Source organism: Podarcis gaigeae (assembly GCF_964106915.1).
Source record: "Podarcis gaigeae genome assembly, chromosome: 2".
In the NCBI taxonomy this organism is placed as follows: Eukaryota; Metazoa; Chordata; class Lepidosauria; order Squamata; family Lacertidae; genus Podarcis; species Podarcis gaigeae.
In genome coordinates, this window is record NC_139679.1 from 72,724,359 (window position 1) to 72,745,957 (window position 21,599).

The window sequence follows — 21,599 nt, forward strand, 5'->3', positions numbered from 1 at the left end:
TGAAGCTGGTGTTCTTGAAGCAAGTAAACTTTTTTTATTGCATTATAGGGATACTGTTTAATCTCAAAGGCTACATCATAGGCAGTTTAAATACATCCATTGGTGGGATATGGATGCCACAGTAGCTATGACAAATTTAGAAGCAGCCTATTTCATGGCTTTTCCTCGTTCCTAAGGAAAACATTTAGGCCAGATTAGAAGGCAGGCTTTTGCCATGGTATCAGTGTCAAAGGAGAAGAGGATTAATGTTCAAGCTGATGTGGCTGAGATCCAGACTCTCTCCCCTTGGCATCCAGATGAAGTTCTGAGATCTGTTAGTTAGCCAGTTTTTAATCCATTTAGTAGACATTATGTGACTATTTCTTAAATCAGAACATTTTGAAATATTAATCCCAATTCTATATAAAAGTGCATAGGTTTTGTCCAACAGATAGAATATAATATTTTCATTTATTAATGTTAATATGCTGTTGGTGGTATCCGTCTGTCTCGAGACACAATGTACTGTGCTATTGGGGGTGAAGTCAGATCACTGTGTTAGCAGCACCTAAGTGACCTCCCGGGGACACAAGCCTGGGCAGTGTGTATGGAGGTCCTGGGCTGCCCAGATGAAAGGACCCTCCTCTCAGCCTTGCTGATGTGGCACCAGCTTGGCTGCAGGAGTTCCCAGAAGGAGGTGTACAAGGTGCCATCCAACTATCATAGGAACTCCACTTCAGAATTGTGTAGGGTTTTTTCCTTAGCCTTTTCTCCTCCCCAAGATATCCTGCAAGGCAGCAGAGGTTTAGGATCAGAGTACAGTTGTATCTTGGAAGTAAAACAGAATCCGTTCCGGAAGTCTGTTTGACTTCTGAAACGTTTGACTTCCAAAGCACAGCTTCTGATTGGCTGCAGGAAGCTCCTGCAGCCAATTGGAAGCCGTGGAAGCCCCATCGGACGTTTGGCTTCCCAAAAAACATTCAAAACGTGTTTATTGGGAGACAGACAAAGCAACCAGCACAGGTTCAGATGACATGCTAAGCCAAACCATGACTTAACTCACCACAACAGGACTGGAGGAGAAGTAAAGTAGCTGCAGTCTCCTCTCTGGAAGCCCAAGTGTTCATGCCAAGCCATTGTTTGGTGTAGAGTTACTTGTGAACTTTATATGTCTCTGAACCTTATATGTCTCTGATAACTAGTTTATTAGGCTTCCCTGCTCTGATGCTGAAAGTTTACTGTGTCAAAGCTAACAATATGTCTGCAGTAACCAGTTTTCACACAGGTTTTACTATCAACAGTGCTCACAGATTTCTTCACAGCTGTGTCTTGTCCAGTTTGTGCTTCACTTCTGGATTTTTGTTTAGAGCCTCACTAAATAGGTTTGGGGAAATCCCCTTTCATGCTACCAGTTACTCAGATAAATGTTCGCCATCATCCCTTCTTTCCTTTTCAACTTTTATAAAAGCATTTTAGCTTTTTCTTCCTTTATTTTTTCAAATTGAGTCTGATTGTGGGTTCATCCTCCTATTTGAGATAGAGTCACAAAGTAGTGTTTCAACTCTTGCACCCTGCCCTGTAGCTCTTTGATCCCTTGTCCACTCCATATTTCCACAGTTGTCTCAAGTGTTCCCCCCCCCCCATTACTCACACTTTTAAAAATGGTAAACTCCAGCATAATTGGCAATGTGTAAGCTGGGTGTATATCGGGCCTTACACAAACTTGTCATTAGTACAATATAGAATGGTGTGGAGCAGCTTAGCAAGTACAGTAGTCATGCCAAGGGCCACTGAAAGGCATAGCTTGAGAGCTGAAACATTTTTCATTACTGACATGGATTGGAATGCGTGAGTATCTTGAATAGATGAAACCACACAAATTTATGTTTGCTATATATTACAGCACTATTAAAATCTCACAGCTGTGCAACAGTAAATTGGGGTTTTTTTTTGTATATCTTTGATGGATAGGTGAATTTTGGAGCCTTATTACTTATTATGTATAATATCAGCAAAGATGTACATGGGGAATACTGTTACTATGTGGTAAATTCTTACATTTCCCATGACAGCAGAAAGCACTTCAGAAGAATTCTAGTGAAATACAACCATTTTGATACAACATTCTCCTCTACTGTGTGTTGGAAGTAAATTTATAGACCCGTAGTTGCCTTCCGTATGTGATAAGCGAACTGATAATTTGCATATTTATATACTGTTTGGGTCCAAACCACTAGGGAAATATCTGTCCAGCTTCCTGTTCTTAATATGCTAACACTGCACACATGCTCCATTAACCAATCAATTTAATAAGTATATTCATTCAGTAAAATATCAGGGTTCATGCTGCGAGAATGTGAATTCCCTGCTGTTTTCTCTTTTCAATTATTAGCAGTGGCTCATTACATTGCGAAAGACTGGGACATGCAGTCTTTTGGCTTACAGAGAATGTTGGTAGAGGAAGTTATTGTGAAATTTTCTTAGCCTAGCATTGGTAGGGTACGGTGTAAGTTCTGGTTGAATAAACCTGGTGGTGGTGATGATGATGAATCCAATTTCTATACAACCCTTCACCCAATGATCACAGGGCAGTTTGCAATATAAAAACACAAATATACATACCATAATAACATCTGTACTATCAGCATTTTCTCTGTTGTATGTGGTCTACGTAAGCTTTTTGCTTGGGTGTATTGCCGTGGTTTCTCTTCAGTTACTGTTCTTGTTCTTTTAAGAGATGTATCAAATTCTTTCCCCCCTTTTTGCTTCTAAAGTTAATCCCTAAACTGAGATGATCCTCAACTTCTTTCCTGGCAGGCTGAAATAATTTTTTTCTGGGTTTGAAGGGGTGTTAACACTTCGTTGCCTGCTGTCTGACCTGCGGAACAGAAAATAACTCAAATGGTGTTCAGCTTCCCTTTCATTGAAAAATGGAAGCTTCAGCCCTTCTTATGGTCTTCAATCACAGGAAAGCTCTGTAAATAACCTGCAGAAGTCTCAGCAGACCTGTGTCTGATTCATGAGTAGATGCAGTCATAAATCCTTCTTGCATTACTTTTGTCTCCTATGGGGAAGCATTCTTCCAAACAAAAATTGAAATGTAGGAAGCAGCTCTAAAAGAATGATATTCGTTTAGAAAGAGGAGAAAAGAGATGGAAAGACAAACAAGGAGGAAACCCTCAGGCCACAACCCATAGGGAATCCTATGAATAGCTCAGCACATCCAATGTGGGTGGGTTTTCTTTTTTGCTTTAGCTGCAATATATACACGTTGCAAAACACCAGAAGTTTAAAAAGCACTTTATAATGTGACATGGTGTATGGCAGTGCTGGTATATTCGTTTTTCAAAGAGAAACATGTGTGCTTGTGCCTTCTGGATTATGGCCTCAGGGCCAAATGAGATGAAACACTCAAGAGATGCACCTCCAAATGATTAAAAAGAAGAAGTTGCATACAGAACAAGGCCTAGTTTGGAGAAGATGGAGGAGTGCTTAAACGTTTCTCCTTAGGACACTTTCCTTTTATTATTATTTTTGAAAATTTAACACACACAAAAAGGAACGGGAAGAAGAAATAGAAGAAGAAATATGAATAATTCTGATAATAACAAAAAATAACACCAGTTCACATTGCATATCTACTGCAACAAGTGTGGAGATCAAGCTGTCCATCCCTGCACATCTCCCAAAATCAAATATTTGTGTGCTGTGCTAAAATTCTCATTCCTTTCTGATAAAAATCAGTGGCTGAGCTAATTAAAAGATTAGGCTGGCTTGGCAGAAGTCTTATAAAGAAGGTTGCTCCTGCAACTCTTGTATCTGCTCCTGTGTTTCAAATCCAATTTCCTGAAACTTTTTGTTTCTTAAGACTCCACAGTCTTAAGAAAAAAAAGATATAGCCCTCTGTTTCCCTTGCTATCCCATTGAACTGTGAGTCTGATCAGAACATTGCCATAATTTAAAGTGTGTGAGCCAAATAAGCACAGAATATTTCAAATGTAATTTTGCTTAACCCACCCTTACTTTTTTCGGTAAATTGAGTAATACCTGTTGGGGTTCATATGTCCATATGGCCACTGGAGCAAATTCAGCAAAAAAAATCACTTTTAACTCTTGTAAATCTTGGAGGGGGAAGTGTGTATCAAGGAAACACATAAAGATTATTTCAGGACGACTGGAACTGAAACAATGGAATGAAATGAAAATGACAAGAGTGCAGACAAGACCTTAGACTCCAAGGATTTTGACAGCATCTATGAGAATACCAGTCTGTTCACAGCTTCACCTGCATGGACAGTAATTGTCACAATATGGGTCCTGGACAGCTGTTTGAGATGTAACATTTGCATGTGTGTAGTTTAGTAGAGGAGGCTAAAAAAACCTCCTCATCTTAAAGAGGTGGAACAGTTATCTGAAACAGTGTTTTTGTATACTGAAGTAGCATTGTGTATAGTTCTGCAGCAGGGACATTCAACATGGTGCCCTTCAGAAGTTGTTGGACAACAACTGCTATTATCTGTGACCTTTGCCTGGGGCTGATGAGAGTTGGAGTCCATCGGCATCTTGAGGGAACCAAGTTGTCCATCCCTCTTCCTATGCAAGTGTCATAACTTCAAAATATGCTCCTCCTATTTGGGTGTACCTCTTGCACTTAGAAGCATGATGCTTAATTTACAAACAAGATTGAACTCTGGCTCATCTCAGTCTAGCAGCTGGCGAATCTGAGCAAAGAAAAGCACTCTGAATATGCTTAGAGACGCTCTTTATTATACTTCCCTAGCATTTAAAAGAGGTTGTGGGGCTGAGGCCTGGCAAGACTCAACCTCAAAATGAGCCCAGTTGCACAAGATGTGCAGCAATGATCTGTGTCACCGGGAGATGCTAAATGGGTCTTTAGTGCAGTTGAAAATCCAGGTGGTCATGTTTACTCTGCAAGTATTACAGTACTAGCAATTGCACAACTGACAAACTACCGGTACATATTTTCAACAGGCTGCTGAGCATTCACGGCACAAATGCTATACCAGCACCAATGTGGAAGCTTACCCTAAAGCTAAGCATATATTTTAATTAATTAAGAAAACCTCTTGTGTTGTTTAGTTTAGCTTGAATCAGCCTAGACCCTGTACAGTAATTCAGTTTGTGGTTAACAAGATTTATCCATGGCAGCTGGCTGGACTTTTCTTTAATAGTAATTGACATCAAGATTAATTTTCTAGTCAATGTAAATGGTAATAAGACTTCAGCCTAGGCTCTGTAGCAGCAGCTTTGAAGGAACACCTCGAAATGTTCAGTGTATTGGGATTGGCAGGCAAAATGATCTTGAACACTGTAATAGAGGTTTCAATTTTTTATTCTGAAGTGATGTGTTTGTAGTGCATTGACATGGCTTATGTGGAGAAATTCTACCGCATTTCGTTTCACAAGACAATACAGGCTTGTTTGCATTAGTCATTTCCTGTAGAAATGCCACCAAAATGATGTGTAAAATCCACCCCACCCCCCAATACTTAAGGGTTCACACTTCACCAGTAATAAGTGGTGTTCTGGCAGTGGATCTGATATGAAAGCCATACTGAAGATTTTGATAGTTTTAGAGATAAAGCTGTGCCTCCCTGGATAGATCTGCAGCATGAGAGATCCACGTGTGTAAGCACCATTCTGTGCATATTGCCATGTAAATTTCCATCTGCAGCATCATGCTATTCGTCCAGCCTACTGCAGGGTAACCAACCTGGTACCCTCCAGACAGAGGCAGAGGAAGGGGGTGCGGTGGGTGCAGACTGCCCTGGGTGTCACCACTGAGGCCGGGTGGCACTCATTGCGGGGCCTGCAGCGGGCCCAAGCCATGAGTCTCTCCTGGAAAAGATGCAATGGTTTGGGCGCGCACAGGCTCCGTGCTGCCCAAACGGCCCACCCACTGCCTCCCCTGCAGCTGTAGGGGGGCGAAGAGCAGGCGGGGGCAGGGCTGGCACACGTCCCAGGGGCATGGTGCATGTCCTGGGGGCGGTGGGGTGCTGCCCACTGGGGCGTGACGTGGGTTCTGGGGGTGTGGCACCCAGCACAAGACAGAGGGGCAGCTGCGATGGCACCCACCGGGATTGCGCTGCTCCCCCCGCACTCCTTTTTTTTAAAAAAAATAATATTTATTGAAGTTTCAATTAAGAACATATAAAAACAAAACAACAACAATAAAAACAAACATAAACAAAAACAACAAGTATAATTTCAAACCTTATTTTCTCAACCTACTTTCCCCGACTCCCTCATACCTCCCCATTCTGTATTCTATTTTCATTATCCAGTCAGTAAATCCATTCCCTTATTTACCAAAGTTTTTTGACAATTCCATTCCTTTTCTTAATTAGCATCTCTGAACACCATATTATTTTCCAACCCATGTCTTTCTAACCTTCATTAATTTTATAATACTTATCAAGATAATCTTTAAATTTCTTCCAATCTTCTTCCACTGTCTCTTTCTCCTGGTCTCGGATTCTGCCCGTCATCTCTGCCAGTCCCATGTAGTCTATCATTTTCATCTGCCATTCTTCCAAGGTGGGTAGCTCTGGTGTCTTCCAATACTTTGCAATAAGAATCCTTGCTGCTGTTGTAGCATACATAAACAAAGTTCTATCCTTCTTTAACACCACGTGGCTGACCATGCCCAGGAGAAAGGCCTCTGGTTTCTTCAAGAAGGTATATTTAAATACCTTTTTCATTTCATTATATATCATTTCCCAGAAAGCCTTAATCCTTGGGCACGTCCACCAAAGGTGAAAGAATGTTCCTTCAGTTTCTTTGCATTTCCAACATTTATTATCGGGCAAATGATAGATTTTTGCCAGTTTGGCTGGGGTCATGTACCACCTGTAGATCATTTTCATAATATTTTCTCTTAAGGCATTGCATACCGTAAATTTCATCCCGGTGGTCCATAACTTTTCCCAGTCAACAAACAAAATGTTATGACCAATATCCTGTGCCCACTTAATCATTGCAGATTTAACAGTTTCATCTTGTGTGTTCCATTTCAACAGCAGATTATACATTCTTGACAAGTTCTTAGTATTGGGTTCTAACAGTTCAGTCTCTAACTTTGATTTTTCCACCTGGAAGCCAATTTTCCTATCCATCTTATAGACTTCCAACAATTGATAATAGTGAAGCCAATCTCGGACCTTACCTTTTAATTTCTCAAAACTCTGCAGTTTCAGTTTATCACCCTCCTGTTCCAAAATTTCCCAATATTTCGGCCATGTACATTCCATATTAAGCTTTTTTACTGCTTTGGCCTCCATAGGCGAAAGCCACCTTGGGGTTTTATTTTCCAGTAGATCTTTATATCTAATCCAAACATTGTACAGTGCCTTTCTGACAATATGACTTTTAAAACCTTTATGAGCCTTAACCTTGTCGTACCATAGATATGCATGCCACCCAAAAACATTATTAAAACCTTCCAAATCCAAAATATCTGTGTTCTCAAGACGCAGCCAATCCTTCAACCAGCAGAAAGCTGCTGATTCATAATAAAGTTTCAAGTCTGGCAGGGCAAATCCCCTTCTTTCCTTTGCATCAGTTAAAATCTTAAATTTTATTCTGGGTTTTTTGCCCTGCCAAATAAATTTAGAAATATCACACTGCCATCCCTTGAAACACTCCATCTTATCAATAATTTGCAGTGTTTGGAATAAAAATAACATTTTAGGCAATACATTCATCTTGATAGCTGCAATTCTACCTGACAAGGAAAGCTTCAAGTTTGACCAAATTTCCAAATCTTTTTTCACCTGGTTCCAACATTTCTCATAGTTATCTTTAAATAGATTCATATTTTTAGCTGTCATATTGATCCCCAAATATTTTACACTCTTAACCACAGTTAAACCAGTTTCATTCTGGAACTTCTCCTTCTCCATTACTGTTAGATTTTTCTCTAATACCTTAGTCTTTAATTTATTTAATTTAAATCCTGCCACTTGACCAAACTCTTGAATTAGTTCCAAAACCCTTCTAGTGCTGGCTCCTGGCTCTTGTAATGTAAGTACCACATCATCTGCAAATGCTTATATTGTTTCGCTCCGACCTGAACCCCTTTAACCAGCTGGTCTTTCCTTATCATATTCAGCAAAACCTCCAGGACCGAAATAAATAGTAATGGGGAAATTGGGCACCCCTGACGTGTCCCTTTTTCTATCTTAAATTCTTCTGTAACCACGTTATTTACAATTAACTTCGCTTTTTGTTCAGAATATATTGCGCCTATACCGTTTTCAAACCCTTGGTGCATTGAGAGACTCTGTATTTTGAAGATAAAAAGGAAAGAACTGTGGGTTGTATAGACTTTTATTCTTTAGAACTATCCTCCAATTTCTGGGCTAAACGGGGCTGAAAGAGATAACCCCGTCACCGGGCTGCCAGTGCATAGAAAAAGAACTGTCAAACTGCTGTCAAACTGACGACATTGTTGCAGAGATCGAAATTGTTGCATAGACTAACATTAAACATTGTTGCATGGACCTGTATCGATACTTTATGGCTGGATTTTAAGAGATTAGAAGTTCTGGAAACCTTCCTTTTGTGTTTGGGAATTACAAAACTCAATATGGGGAATTGAGGAACTTCAATGGCGGAAAATAGTTCCTTTCTTTTTTGAAGCTTTGAAATACTCCCCCTATAGGACTGTGGAAATATAGTTGCATGGGAACTGAGCTTTATTGAAACTTTTTGTGGTTTTTATTTATATTTGGGACTTGTTTTTCCCATGGGACAAAAGACCATTTGACCTTGAACAGAGGCAGGTGTGGAATGAGCGGCACAGGGAGAACAAGAGCAGCTAAAGCTAAAGATAAAGAAAAAGAGAAAAAATCTGGGCAACTTTTGCAAACAACTTTAACTCATCACCGCAGATCATCTGTCCCAACTGTGCTGACAGCACAGGAGGTGGAACTAGTGCAGCCTGCTGCAGAAGACATGGCAACTGGAGGATCTGAAACAGTTTTAAAACAAATTTTGGAACAATTGGCAGTCTTAAACCAAAAAGTGGACAATCAAACATCAAAGATTGACCAAGCTACACCCTCTATTGGCAAATTAACTGAACAGGTTTCGCAGCACACTCAGGCAATTGAGAAATTGCAAGGAGCTACGGCAGAAAACTTTAAATTAGCTGTGGAAGCCAACCAAAAAGCAGAACAGGCGAACTTAAAGGTGGATGAAATTAAAGGAGAGGTAAGACCTTTGAGAAGGCAGGTAGGGGAACAACAAGCCTACCTGGCATTGGTTGAATTGAAAAGTAAAGATAGTAATCTCAGGATAAGGGCTATCCCGGAATTGGAACAAAATAATCTAGAGGGATTTTTGACACTTTTGTTCTCCAAATTCTGGGGAATTGAGGAAGAAAAGGACTTTAAAATTGTGACAGCCTTTAGACTGGGAAAATCAGTAAAGAAAGACAAGCCCAGAGACTGTTTGGTTGCTCTGAGATCAAGAGAAGAAAGGGATAAGATACTAGGCCTACATTTTAAGAAATCTTTGGAGGTAGAAGGTAAAAGGGCCGAAATTTACAGAGATATACCCAAATATCTCTTGGAACTTAGGACTACCTATATAGATTTGACCAAATTGTTGAGACACAACGGAATTCCTTACAGGTGGGAGTTTCCACAAGGACTTTCATTTACTTACAAAGGAAGGAAAATAAAGATTAAATCACCTGAAGACCAGCAGAAGTTCCTACACGACCACGAGGAGGACCTACAAAAAGGAGCTGCAGCTTCTTGGCCTCCACCACCACCGGGACCATCTCCAAGAGTTATACCACCAGGACCAGGACCAGCATTACCTCCCCCGGGATCGGGAGGAAGCTTAGATACCCCATTGTAGAACCCGTCAATTGATTCAGGATGTCTCTACAGCTTCTTAGTTGGAACATAAATGGCGGAAACTCCCCGGAAAAAAGAAGGAAAGTCTTTCACATTTTGAAAAAGGAACAACTGGACGTTATCTGCCTACAGGAAACACATGTGACAAGGCTCCATAGAAAAGTGTTAATTAACAAAAGACTAGGCCAAGAATTTATTTCTTCAGACAAAGTTAAGAAGAGAGGAGTGGTGATTTACGCAAAGGAGAGCCTGTCACTGAAATTTTTATTCAAAGATGAATATGGCCGAATTTTGGCGATTGAAATACAGACGCAAGGAGAAAAAATTTTGATATTAGGAATATATGCTCCAAATGAGGGAAAGTCGGAATTCTTCAGGAAGCTGCATGAGACTATGCTGGATTATTTGGACTATAGTAACATCATTATGCTGGGTGATATGAATGGGGTTGTGTCTGTAAATATGGATAAGTCACAAAGTGCCAACATATCGAAAGACGGCAGACTACCCAAAACTTTTTTTGAAATGACAGACAATATGGACTTAGTAGACATTTGGAGGGTTAAGAACCCTCTAGGGAAAGAAGGGACTTTCTTTTCTGAAGCTCATCTGACATGGACACGAATCGACCAAATCTGGACAACTAGAGGACTGGCACCTAAGACTAGAAAAGTGGAAATCTGCCCAAAAACCTGCTCCGACCATAATGCTTTGAAAGTGGAATTGAGACTAAATACAACCGGATCCTTTAGATGGAAAATGAATGACACTATTCTAAGAGATCAGGAGATTGTTAAGAAGGCCCAAAAAACTCTAAAGGACTATTTTGAGATAAATTTGAATACTACTGTGGAAAAAAGAACAATCTGGGACGCAAGTAAGGCAGTCATGAGAGGGTTTCTAATACAACAAAACACGATTAAGAAAAGGCTCTGGAATGAAAAGAAGGAGAAGATATTGGAGAGAATAAGAGAAGGTGAGAAAAAATTAAGATCTAGGCCTAAGTCGAAGGACGTGTTAAGAGAAGTGAAATTCTTCCAGGCGCAATATTCAAAACTGATAAACCAAGAGGTGGAATGGAAAATTAAACAAATGAAACAAAGATCCTTCGAATCGGCGAATAAGTGTGGGAAACTGCTAGCTTGGCAGTTGAAAAAGAGACAAAAGCTTAATACGGTTACAAATCTAGAGATCGAAGGGAGAATGGTTCAGAAACCCGAGGAAATCAGAAAGTGCTTCCAGAGGTACTTCAAAGAACTTTATACACAAGGGCCGCAAAAAGCCTCAGAGGTGGATCAATTTCTAAAAACTAATGGATTACAAAAAATACCCCTGGAAATGAGAACAAACCTGAACTGTAATATTACACAGCAAGAAATTGAAAGTGCCATTCAAAACCTTCAACTTGGCAAGTCCCCAGGCCCGGACGGCTTAACCTCCAAATATTATAAAGTTTTAAAGGACAACCTTTGATGGAGGTTTGCAACCAGATAATGGAGGGAGGGAGGGCACCGGAAACGTGGAAAGAAGCTTTCATCACATTGGTACCTAAATCAGAGACTGAAAAGACCCAACTTAAGAACTACCGCCCCATCTCACTCCTAAATGTGGATTATAAAATTTTTGCAGATATTTTGGCAAATAGACTTAAAAAAGTACTAAATGAAGTGATTCACAAAGACCAGGCTGGCTTTCTCCCTGGTAGGCATTTGTTTGACAACACAAGAAACATTATTGACATTTTGGAACTTCTACAAACAAATCTGAATACCAGAGCGGTTTTGATTTTTGTTGATGCAGAGAAGGCCTTTGATAATATTTCTTGGATGTTTATGAAGAAAAATTTGGAAGGGATGGGAGTGGGGCGGGGGTTCGAAAATGGTATAGAAGCAATCTACACAGAACAAAAAGCTAAATTGATAGTAAACAATGTGGTGACAGAGGAGTTTAAAATTGAAAAAGGGACACGCCAGGGGTGCCCTCTATCCCCCCTATTGTTTATTTCAGTCCTGGAGGTGTTGCTAAATATGATTAGAAAGGACCGGTTGGTCCAGGGAATTGAGGTCGGAGTGAAACAATATAAATTGAAAGCATTTGCAGATGACTTGGTATTAACACTTCAGGAACCAGTCTCAAGCACTAAAAGAGTGTTAGAATTAATTTCTGATTTTGGTCGGGTGGCGGGGTTTAAGTTAAATAAGCAAAAAACCAAGGTTTTAGCAAAAAATTTGACAGCTACAGAAACAGATGAGTTCTCCAAAGAAACGGAGCTGAATGTGGTTAAAAAAGTAAAATACCTAGGGGTGTACTTGACCTCCAAAAATTTGAATTTGTTTAAAGATAATTATGAGAAATGCTGGTCAGAAATCAAAAGAGACTTGGATATATGGTCAAGACTGAAACTTTCCTTGTTAGGCCGAATAGCTGCTGTAAAGATGAATGTATTGCCGAAAATGTTATTTTTGTTTCAGGCCCTACAGATCGTGGACAAGGTGGAATGTTTTGGAAAGTGGCAGAAGGATATTTCTAAGTTTGTTTGGCAGGGCAAAAAGCCCCGAATAAAGTTTAAAATATTAACTGATGCGAAAGAAAGAGGGGGATTTGCCCTGCCAGACTTGAGGTTATATTATGAATCTGCAGCCTTCTGCTGGTTGAAAGATTGGATTTTATTGGAGAACACTGATGTCCTGGATCTGGAAGGGTTTGACAATGCGTTTGGGTGGCATGCATATTTGTGGTATGACAAGGCCAAAGTGCACAAATTGTTTAAAAACCATATTGTCAGAAGAGCAATTTGGAGGGTCTGGATAAAATACAAAGACTTATTGGAGAGTAAAACTCCGAGGTGGCTCTCACCGGTGGAGGCCAAGGCACGTAAGAGACCCAACATGGAGGCCCACTGGCCTAAATATTGGGAAATAATTGAAAAAACTGGAGACAATTGGAGGTTGCTAAGTTTGGAGAAATTGAAAACTAAGGTACGAGATTGGTTGCACTATGCGCAAATTCAAGAGGTATTTAAAATAGATAAAAAAGTTGGATTCCAGGTGGAAAAATCGAAACTAGAGACTGAATTGTTAGAGCCAAAAAGTAAACTACTTTCGAGAATGTATAACTTGCTGCTTAAGTGGAATACACAGGATGAGACAGTCAAATCCGCTATGATAAAATGGGCTCAGGATGTCGGGCATAACATTATGTTTGCAGACTGGGAAAGGTTATGGAACACCGGTTTGAAATTCACGGCATGTACTGCCTTGAAGGAAAATATTATGAAAATGGTATACCGGTGGTACATGACCCCAGTCAAGTTAGCCAAGATATATCATCTGTCTGACAACAAATGCTGGAAATGTGGAGAGGCGGAAGGGACATTCTTTCATCTCTGGTGGACCTGCCCGAAAGTGAAGGCCTTCTGGGAAATGATCCATAATGAACTAAAAAAGGTATTGAGATTTACCTTACCTAAAAAACCAGAGGCCTTCCTTCTGGGCATGGTGGACCAGAGAGTGTTTAAGAAGGACAGAACCTTTTTTATGTATGCTACCACAGCAGCAAGGATCCTGATTGCAAAATACTGGAAGACACAAGATTTACCCACGCTGGAGGAATGGCAATCGCAGTTGATGGACTATATGGAACTGGCTGAAATGACTGGCAGAATCCGAGACGCGGGAGAAGAAACAACTGAGGAGGATTGGGAAAAGTTTAAGGACTATTTGAAAAAACACTATAAGTTGTATGAATGTTTAAAAAAAAATGCACCTTTCAGGAAATTCTAGCTTCAGCAAATGTAAGTTATTGGAATGAAAATTAAGACACAAGAATTCAGAGGTAAAATAATGAAATAACTTTATTGTGTTTAATATAAAACATATAAGAATTGAGCGACAGTAAAATTGAAAATAGGGAACATGATAAAATGGAAGTTACAATAAGTTTTGAAATAAGTTAACAAATTGCTGATGCTTTATAAGACAGAGAACGCAGGGTTCGGAGGATGTGGGGAAGTCCTATAGGTTAGATGGAAAAAGAATATGGAAATTTGTTATTTATATCTCTCTTTCTTATAACCACTCTTTATTCTTTTTTCTGTATTTCTGTACTTTTAAAAAAGCAATAAAAAAATGTTTAAAAAAAAAATATATACCGTTTTCAAACCCTTGGCCTACCCCCATCCCATGGAGATTCTTCTTCATAAAGGTCCAAGATATATTGTCAAAGGCTTTCTCCGCATCCACAAAAATCAGGACAGCTTTTGTGTTTAAATTCACTTCTAACATTTCCAAAATGTCTATTATATTCCTTACATTGTCTGACAAATGTCTTCTCGGGAGAAAGCCCACTTGATCCCTATGAATCTCCTCCATCAAAACTTTTTTCAGTCTCTTAGCCAAAATGTCAGCAAAAATTTTGTAATCCACATTTAGTAACGAAATTGGGCGGTAGTTCTTAAGTTGGGTCTTTTCAGTCTCTGTCTTCGGTATAAGCGTGATATAGGCCTCTTTCCACATTTCAGGTGCTTCTTTCCCCTCAAGGATTTCATTACAGACTTCTTTCAAAGGTTGTATTAACCATTCTTTTAAGATTTTATAGTATTTGGAAGTCAGTCCATCAGGCCCCGGAGATTTGCCCAGTTGCATATTTTGAATGGCACCTTCTATTTCTTGTTCGGTTATTTTCCGATTCAAAAGTGCTTTCCCTTCTCTCGGAATTTCCTTCATCCCATTTTTCTCCAAGAATTGTTCTATATCCATATCCTTTTGTGGCCCTTGTGCATATAGTTGTTTAAAGTATCTCTGGAAGCAATTTCTAATCTCAGATGGATTTATAATGTTCTTTCCATCCACTTCTAAACTTGTCACTGTATTTAATTTTTGTCTCTTCTTCAGTTGCCAAGCCAAAAATTTACCACATTTATCTGCAGATTCAAAAGTTTTCTGTCTCATTTGTTTAATTTTCCATTCTATTTCTTGATTCATCAGTTCCATACATTCGGTTTGATATAATTTAATTTCTCTCAAGATCTCCTGAGACTTTGGTTTAGATCTTAATTTCTTTTCTCCCTCCTTTTTTTTTTTCCAAAATCTTATCTTTTTTCGCATTTTGGCTTCTCTTTTTTATTGCATTCTGTTGTATCAAGAAACCTCTCATGACCGCTTTGCTTGCGTCCCAGATTACTATTTTTTCCATACTAGTCCTCATATTAATCTCAAAATAGTCTCTTAATGTTTTTTGGGCCTTTTTGCAGAATTCTTTATCTCTGAATAAGGTGCCATTCATCCTCCATCTAAAGGTGCCAGCTGTTGTTTGATTCATCTCCATCTTCACGGCGTTATGGTCGGAGCAAGTTTTTGGGCAGATTTCCACTTTCTTTATCTTTGGTGCCAGTCCTCTAGTAACCCATATTTGGTCAATTCTAGTCCAGGTCATTTTCGCTTCAGAAAAGAAGGTTCCCTCTCTTTCAAGAGGATTTTTTGTTCTCCAAATGTCAACCAAGTCCATATTGTCTGTCATTTCAAAGAAGGTTTTTGGTAATCTTCCATCTTTGGAAATCACTTGTCTCTGTGCTTTATCCATGTTTGTGGAGACTACTCCATTCATATCTCCCATCATGATTACGTTAAATTCCAAATAGTCCAGCAGTATCTCATGCAGCACCGCCCCAGATGCCCAAGGGCTTCCTCCACCACTGCCTCTAGATACTGTTGGAATTTGGCTCCCATCAGCCTCAGCCAGCACAATCAGTATTCAAGGATGATGGCAGATGCATTTGCATCTGAGGCTCGCAAGCCGTTCCTGATTAGTTGCTTTTGAGTACACTACGGTGAAGGCCATGGGTTTTCTTTTACAAAGAAAGATTTATTTAAGGCAATACAGAAAGACTGCTACATTCTTTTCATCAGCAAAGCAGAGTGGGTCTGCTGAAGTTTAATTCCACAGAAGTAGCAGGATGCACTATGTATAAATGAAGCATATTCCTCTTAAATTAATAGGGATAGATGTTGTTGCCATTTGAGCAAATTAGTGATAGATTTTACATAATTGAATTAAGTTGGTTTGGTTTTTTAAAAAAAAAATAGTTAACATTAATCACAGCTTGTCAGTTCTGACAACACAACAAGCTGTAGTTAAGCAAAAGTGGAAGGGAAAGCTTCAGAACACCCCCTTTTGGACACTGGAGGAAGAAAGGGAAGGGGAGAGTATGTAAGTCCACAGTGGACTACTATGATGTCCAAATACTACTGCAATCTCCCATAGGAAAAGGAACACAGTGACAGAGCATATATCACTTTTCAGAGGAAACAAAATAAGTAACGAATAACTTTCTTTCACCAGCATACATTCTTAAGGCTGAAGCCTTGGAATTCGTACTACCACTTTGAACCTGGTGGGAGGAGTACAGCATTTCCTAGAAACTGAAATGTCAGTGAAAGGGGAAGCTTATGAGGATGAACAATGCTGGGTTGGCATTGTTCTTTTAGGGCTTTCTCCTAGCTTCCAACACAATATTTGCAGAAGAAGTAAAGCCATTCCCATTGGAGAGCACCAGGTGACTCTCTCCCATGCTGCTTCCCAGTCACATCCAAAGACAGGATAGCAATCAGTTCCATGGCCAATCATGGCAGATCATCACAAGCCAGCTGCTCTCCTGAACAGCTTTGCCACCTCCTTCCTCCAAGCAGGGTGGGGGAGAAATTTGCTTTGTTCACATTTTAGTGCAAGCCTACCTTCTTCACACTTCCTGACACACTATGTGAACTGAAACACAGCTGTCCTCTGAATTTTACGATGCGATTCTTCTAATAAAAATGTGCACAAAAATTACTATATTGAAGGGGGAGTGCATAAAATGAGGGAAATTGCATGAAAAAGGCAAAAATTCATTTAAAATGTACATATTAGGAGAAATGTGAACTTAAATACTGATGAATTTTCATGACTTTTTTTGCAAACTTGTGCAGATATTGTGATCAGCTGAGCTTAAAATTTGAAAAATTGGAAAGTCAGAGAAGCAGGAATGGACAGAATCATTTGTCCCCGCTTCCGAGGGCTCCTGTACCTTTCAAATGCACATGGTGGATTGAAATGAAATAGGTGCAACTATATCCAGCATGGAGGTGCAGTGAGGGGGAAATGCTGCACCTGTTACTGCATTGTTTTCTGCAGCTTTCAAAGACATAGGAGCCATGCCACAACAACAAAAAGGCTAGCAAACTCATTCTTCTGTGCTGCTGCCAGAACTCATTCCAGATGCATCCAAGCATTATGAGTAGAGCAAATTAATACTCTGAAGGACTTAATTACCAACTTTGGCTGACACTACCACACAGAAGCACAACTAGATTATGCTGGAGTAAGTGCTGGTCTAGTGGCCGGTAGCATAGCAGGTACCATGTACATTAAGCAAAGAATAAGCTATCCTATAACTATACAAACTCTTGTAAATATCCCGCTTTGTCACATTAGTGCACTCTTCAGTTGGCTGCCTCTGTAAGATTAATGAGAACATATTCATCCTAATGGCCAAAAGGAATCATTGTAATCTGTTTCGTTTGGGAGATGTTATATCATCTTGACACAATGCATGAGCCAAGGGGTCTCGCAGTTCAGTGAACTTGCATAACTTTGTGCCCACTTGTGACTCCTCAACCTCAGCTTCACATATTTCTGAAAGCGCCATGACATGCAGATACCGTGTCCAGTTCAGACCAAGTCGTTCCTAGAGCTTCACGAAATGATGCCTCATCATAGTTTGCTTCAGTGCAGGATTATCTCACATAAATGTGTCTGAGTCAGTGACAAATTGGGGGCAGTTCTGGCATAAGGGTTACTATGTTAGGCTGAAATAAAATGGTTTGTTGGAATCCTAATTCTGCTAAGGGAACAGTAAGAAGTGGAAGGATTTGACAATCTATAAATCTTGTGTCTTTTTCTCATGATTGGCTGAATCCACCTAATTAAGGCAGACAAATCAATAGGAGTTTTTCATAGATTTGAAGCATTCTCTGTTATGAAGTGTGTACATAGATCCATAGTGACTTCTTGATCAATAGAATTTTTTTTCAATATTCTGATGTACAATATAAGGTTGAAGGTTTACATCCTTAAATTATTTTTTGAGAATGGATTAAGAGGAAAAACAAAATCAAAACTGGATAACAAGTGTAATAATTATTGGCTTGTGACGTATTACCATCGGATTAAGTGTTGCACATATATTAAAATAATAATAAACTTCATTGGGCATTTTGCAAGAAAAAAAACCTATCTTCCCATTTGATTCACAGTTTCAACAGTGAAAAGGAAGAAAACACAGTTCCCTTGAATTTCATAGGAAAATTAGGAAAAATTAGGAAAAGAATGTACAGATCTATGGCCTTTTAAATTTGGGGGTCTTGTTTTTGTTTGCTTTTATGGTATGTTTATGTTTTTATATTGTAAACCACACTGTGATCTTTAGATGAAGGGCAGCATAGTGATGATGGTGGTGGTGATGATGATGATGATAAATAAATAAATAAATAAATAAATAAATAAATAAAACACAGCTTGTATTACAGGTTACATGAATTAATATTATAATTTTATTTTTATGTTAAAAGAAAACAAAAGGTGTGTGATGAAGTGTGATATGTATTGATTTTTAGATAAATAGTTATCAGTAGAAGCAGAAGGCATACGTTTGGTGCAATTAAGGGCCAAACTAGATGTGATGTGGGTTTTCCATGTTTAGAGCTCCCAATGACTTTTGTTGTTGTTGTTCACATAGTCGCAGAAGGGGAAACCCAGTCTGGATCAGGACTGTTAGCCACGGCCAAGTTGCATCAATGGATCATCATCAACAATACCCCTCTCCCCCTGCTGTACCCCCACTGCTTTTTGGACAAGAAAAATATACTGGAGCTCTAGTCATGGAACATCATCATGTGTAGTTTGGCCCTTAGGAAAGGAATGCTAGATATGGAGCTCTGTGATTGCTTGCAAACTTTAAGATAAGAACGATATATAGGAAAAGCTTTGTAGACCTGAAAGACATAATAGAAAAAGGACATAATTATATCTCCAATCAAGTGTACACTTAATGTTTTTGAAATTATATACTTGTTGGGTTTTGTTTTGTACATTTTGTCTATTTAAAATCAATAACATTTTTTTAAGGAAAGGAAATGTTCCAGTATTCTAAAATAAAAGATAAACATTTTGCATAAAGTCTTAGTGAATCATTGTACAATAACACGTAACATTGCTTCTCAAGTGTCATTTAGCATTGCAAAGGAACATTGGATATAATATGTTTGAATGATTATTAAAGTTCAGAAGCTGGACTATCATCCACCCCTCAACCAGCTTAGTTTCCAGTCTTCCTACAATTCCCCAGTTCCCTTTCATGAATTCACAGTTCAGCTTTATAAATAGCCTCTCCCCACTGGCTAGTGCTTCCTCTCTTTGCCATGGCTGGGACTAATTAAGTAGTGATCCAGTGTTTGGGCTGCTAACCCTAACATCTCTATCCCCAACAGAATGTTCTCTGTGAGTACTTAGGGCATGCTCCATTGCGCTTGGCGTACTTGTAGTTACTGTTTGCAAAAGAGAGCAATAATTTTCTCCCTATAGGATGCTACGTTCTGCATACTCTGTGAACAATATATTGTCATAATTTGTTGTCTTTTTCTGCTTAGGTTCTTTAGCCATGTTCAGCTGAGTTCTCTCTTGAAGTTAAAATAAGAAGACAAGATATTTAAGAGCTCAGTGAGCTGCTGCTGTGTGGTGTTTCTTTTTCTCTTTCTCTCTTTTAAGTATGAGCCAGACCCCAAGGAAGACAAGTTTGTATCGACTTTGCTAGTATCATCTTCAATAGCCCACACATGGAAGTATTTGTTTTACCTTCTAAGTTTCCAGAGCAGAAGAAGATAAGATGGTCTTCTGGGATCTTGCTGGCATTGTATCTTTGTCCTTGCCCTGTTTTTTTATGCTTTCAAAACTGCTCTAAATTCCCTAACTTCTTTCTTTCTTTCTTTTTATCATAAGAGATATAGAAAGGCATTTCTCATTTTGCTATGTGAGAAAATACTTACTTTCTTCCTAGGTACTGATACTGTGTTGTGCTCCATCAGGTTTTTTAAATCGCTAAAATGCAAGGTGCACAACACTGTGCATGGCTGCATAACAAACATCTTCTCACTTCTGTGGATTGGCCTTGTGTGCAGCCTTGCTGTGTTTACTCTAGTGGTGGCGTAGGCTTAATTGAAATTCAAGATACTGCCTGTGTTGCCTTCCTTTCCTGGCAAACTGTATTATTCCATGCTGATAACTATTTGAGAGGGCAGCAGTTTTGTGAGGAACTTCAGGAATAATTTGTGACGTTAAAACAATAGCATAAATTCTAGAACAGCAACAGAACCGGATTAATATGGTTCTGTAGAGAGCAAGTCTGTAGCCAGTCTTCCCACTGTTTTTTTGTTTTGCATCGCCTGTATTTTTGAGATATATGATTATGGTGATCATCAACTTTGTTTGGTGCTGTAAATCCTCCTGAAAACACTTGTGATAATAAACCCTGTACTGGGAGACCAGAAGCCAAAGTACATAACAAGAACCCTGCTGGATTAGACCAAGAGCATCCTGATTCCCATGGTGGCTAACCATATGCATATTACTTCATAATATACGTTATTCGATCCCACTCATTTCAGTGCAAAGGAAATGCAATATAAAGTGGGAGTGTGGTATGTAATAAATTATATATTGTTTGGGACTGACAGCAACGACAGTGAATACCAGTTGTAATCATTGGATCGATTTCTGCTCCGGACATGGGACAAATAACTGCACATTCAAACTTTCTACTCCCATTTCCATTTTTGTTGGAATTCTCCAACATCTCTAGTTGTAGGTATTAAAAATATCACACTGATTTACTTTCCCACTGTTCTAATTGTGCATCATCAGAAGATAGTCAGTATATAACAAAACATTCAAGTTTGAAGAAATAGATTTTTTCACAGTGAAAACGTTCAGTATTGATCTCAAGTCTGAGAGCTGTGAGATGATGTCATTTAGCGTCTGCTAATAACAAGGCTTGAAAGATGGAGCTACTTAGAAGGAATTTCCAGTCTTTATCAAGTTAAGCCCAACAGTTTTAAAGACTGGCAATAAATATATCGACCAATGCACCATTCCTGCTGTCCTATTTACTGATATAGTTCATAACTCTGTGGCAGCTCAACTTTGATGTTGTAAACCCAAGGTAGAGATGAACTGTTGCAATCGTTTCTTTTTAGCAATAACGCCTACTTAGTTGATGTTATGCTGATTATAAATAGTGTAGTGAAACAATGTTACTTGGTAATATTATTGTAGGGAAGCTAAATAGAAGCATGACTTTTACTGTTATCACTGCTTTGAGATATGACTTCCTCAGTCATGTACAGTTATAGAACAATTTAATCGTCTTCACAAGTTATAGATATCTGCTCACCTACCTTTCCATGGCTGTGGGTTAACAAAACTATACAAATAAAACCCAGTAGCCTATGTCAGAAGCTCTCCTGCCCCCAGATACCTAAATTCCTATCCTTTAAATGCAAGCACTTTTGGGGGGCCCTCTGGATTCAGTGAAGGTCCTACTGGTTTATATATTTTGATATTCAGTCTATCAGATTTTTGCATTAATTCTTATAATTACTTGGTACAATCTTTTATCAGAAGACCTGCCTGTAAACACTGAGA

General features: G+C 39.1%; 1 protein-coding gene and 1 long non-coding RNA gene across 6 annotated transcripts in view; one reads left to right on the forward strand and one right to left on the reverse strand.

Annotated features, from left to right (window-relative positions):
* LOC310838878 overlaps positions 1-4,238 on the reverse strand; it is a 36,503-nt gene extending 32,265 nt beyond the window's left edge. For both annotated transcript variants that reach the window (XR_014561199.1, XR_014561200.1), the window contains exons 1-2: positions 4,027-4,238; positions 2,602-2,857 (exon numbers count right to left, since the gene is read on the reverse strand). This is a non-coding gene — a long non-coding RNA (uncharacterized lncRNA). The remainder of the gene's footprint in view (positions 1-2,601; positions 2,858-4,026) is intronic.
* The window catches only part of BSN (bassoon presynaptic cytomatrix protein), a 209,197-nt gene that overhangs the window by 99,970 nt on the left and 87,628 nt on the right, over positions 1-21,599 (forward strand). The window lies entirely within an intron of this gene.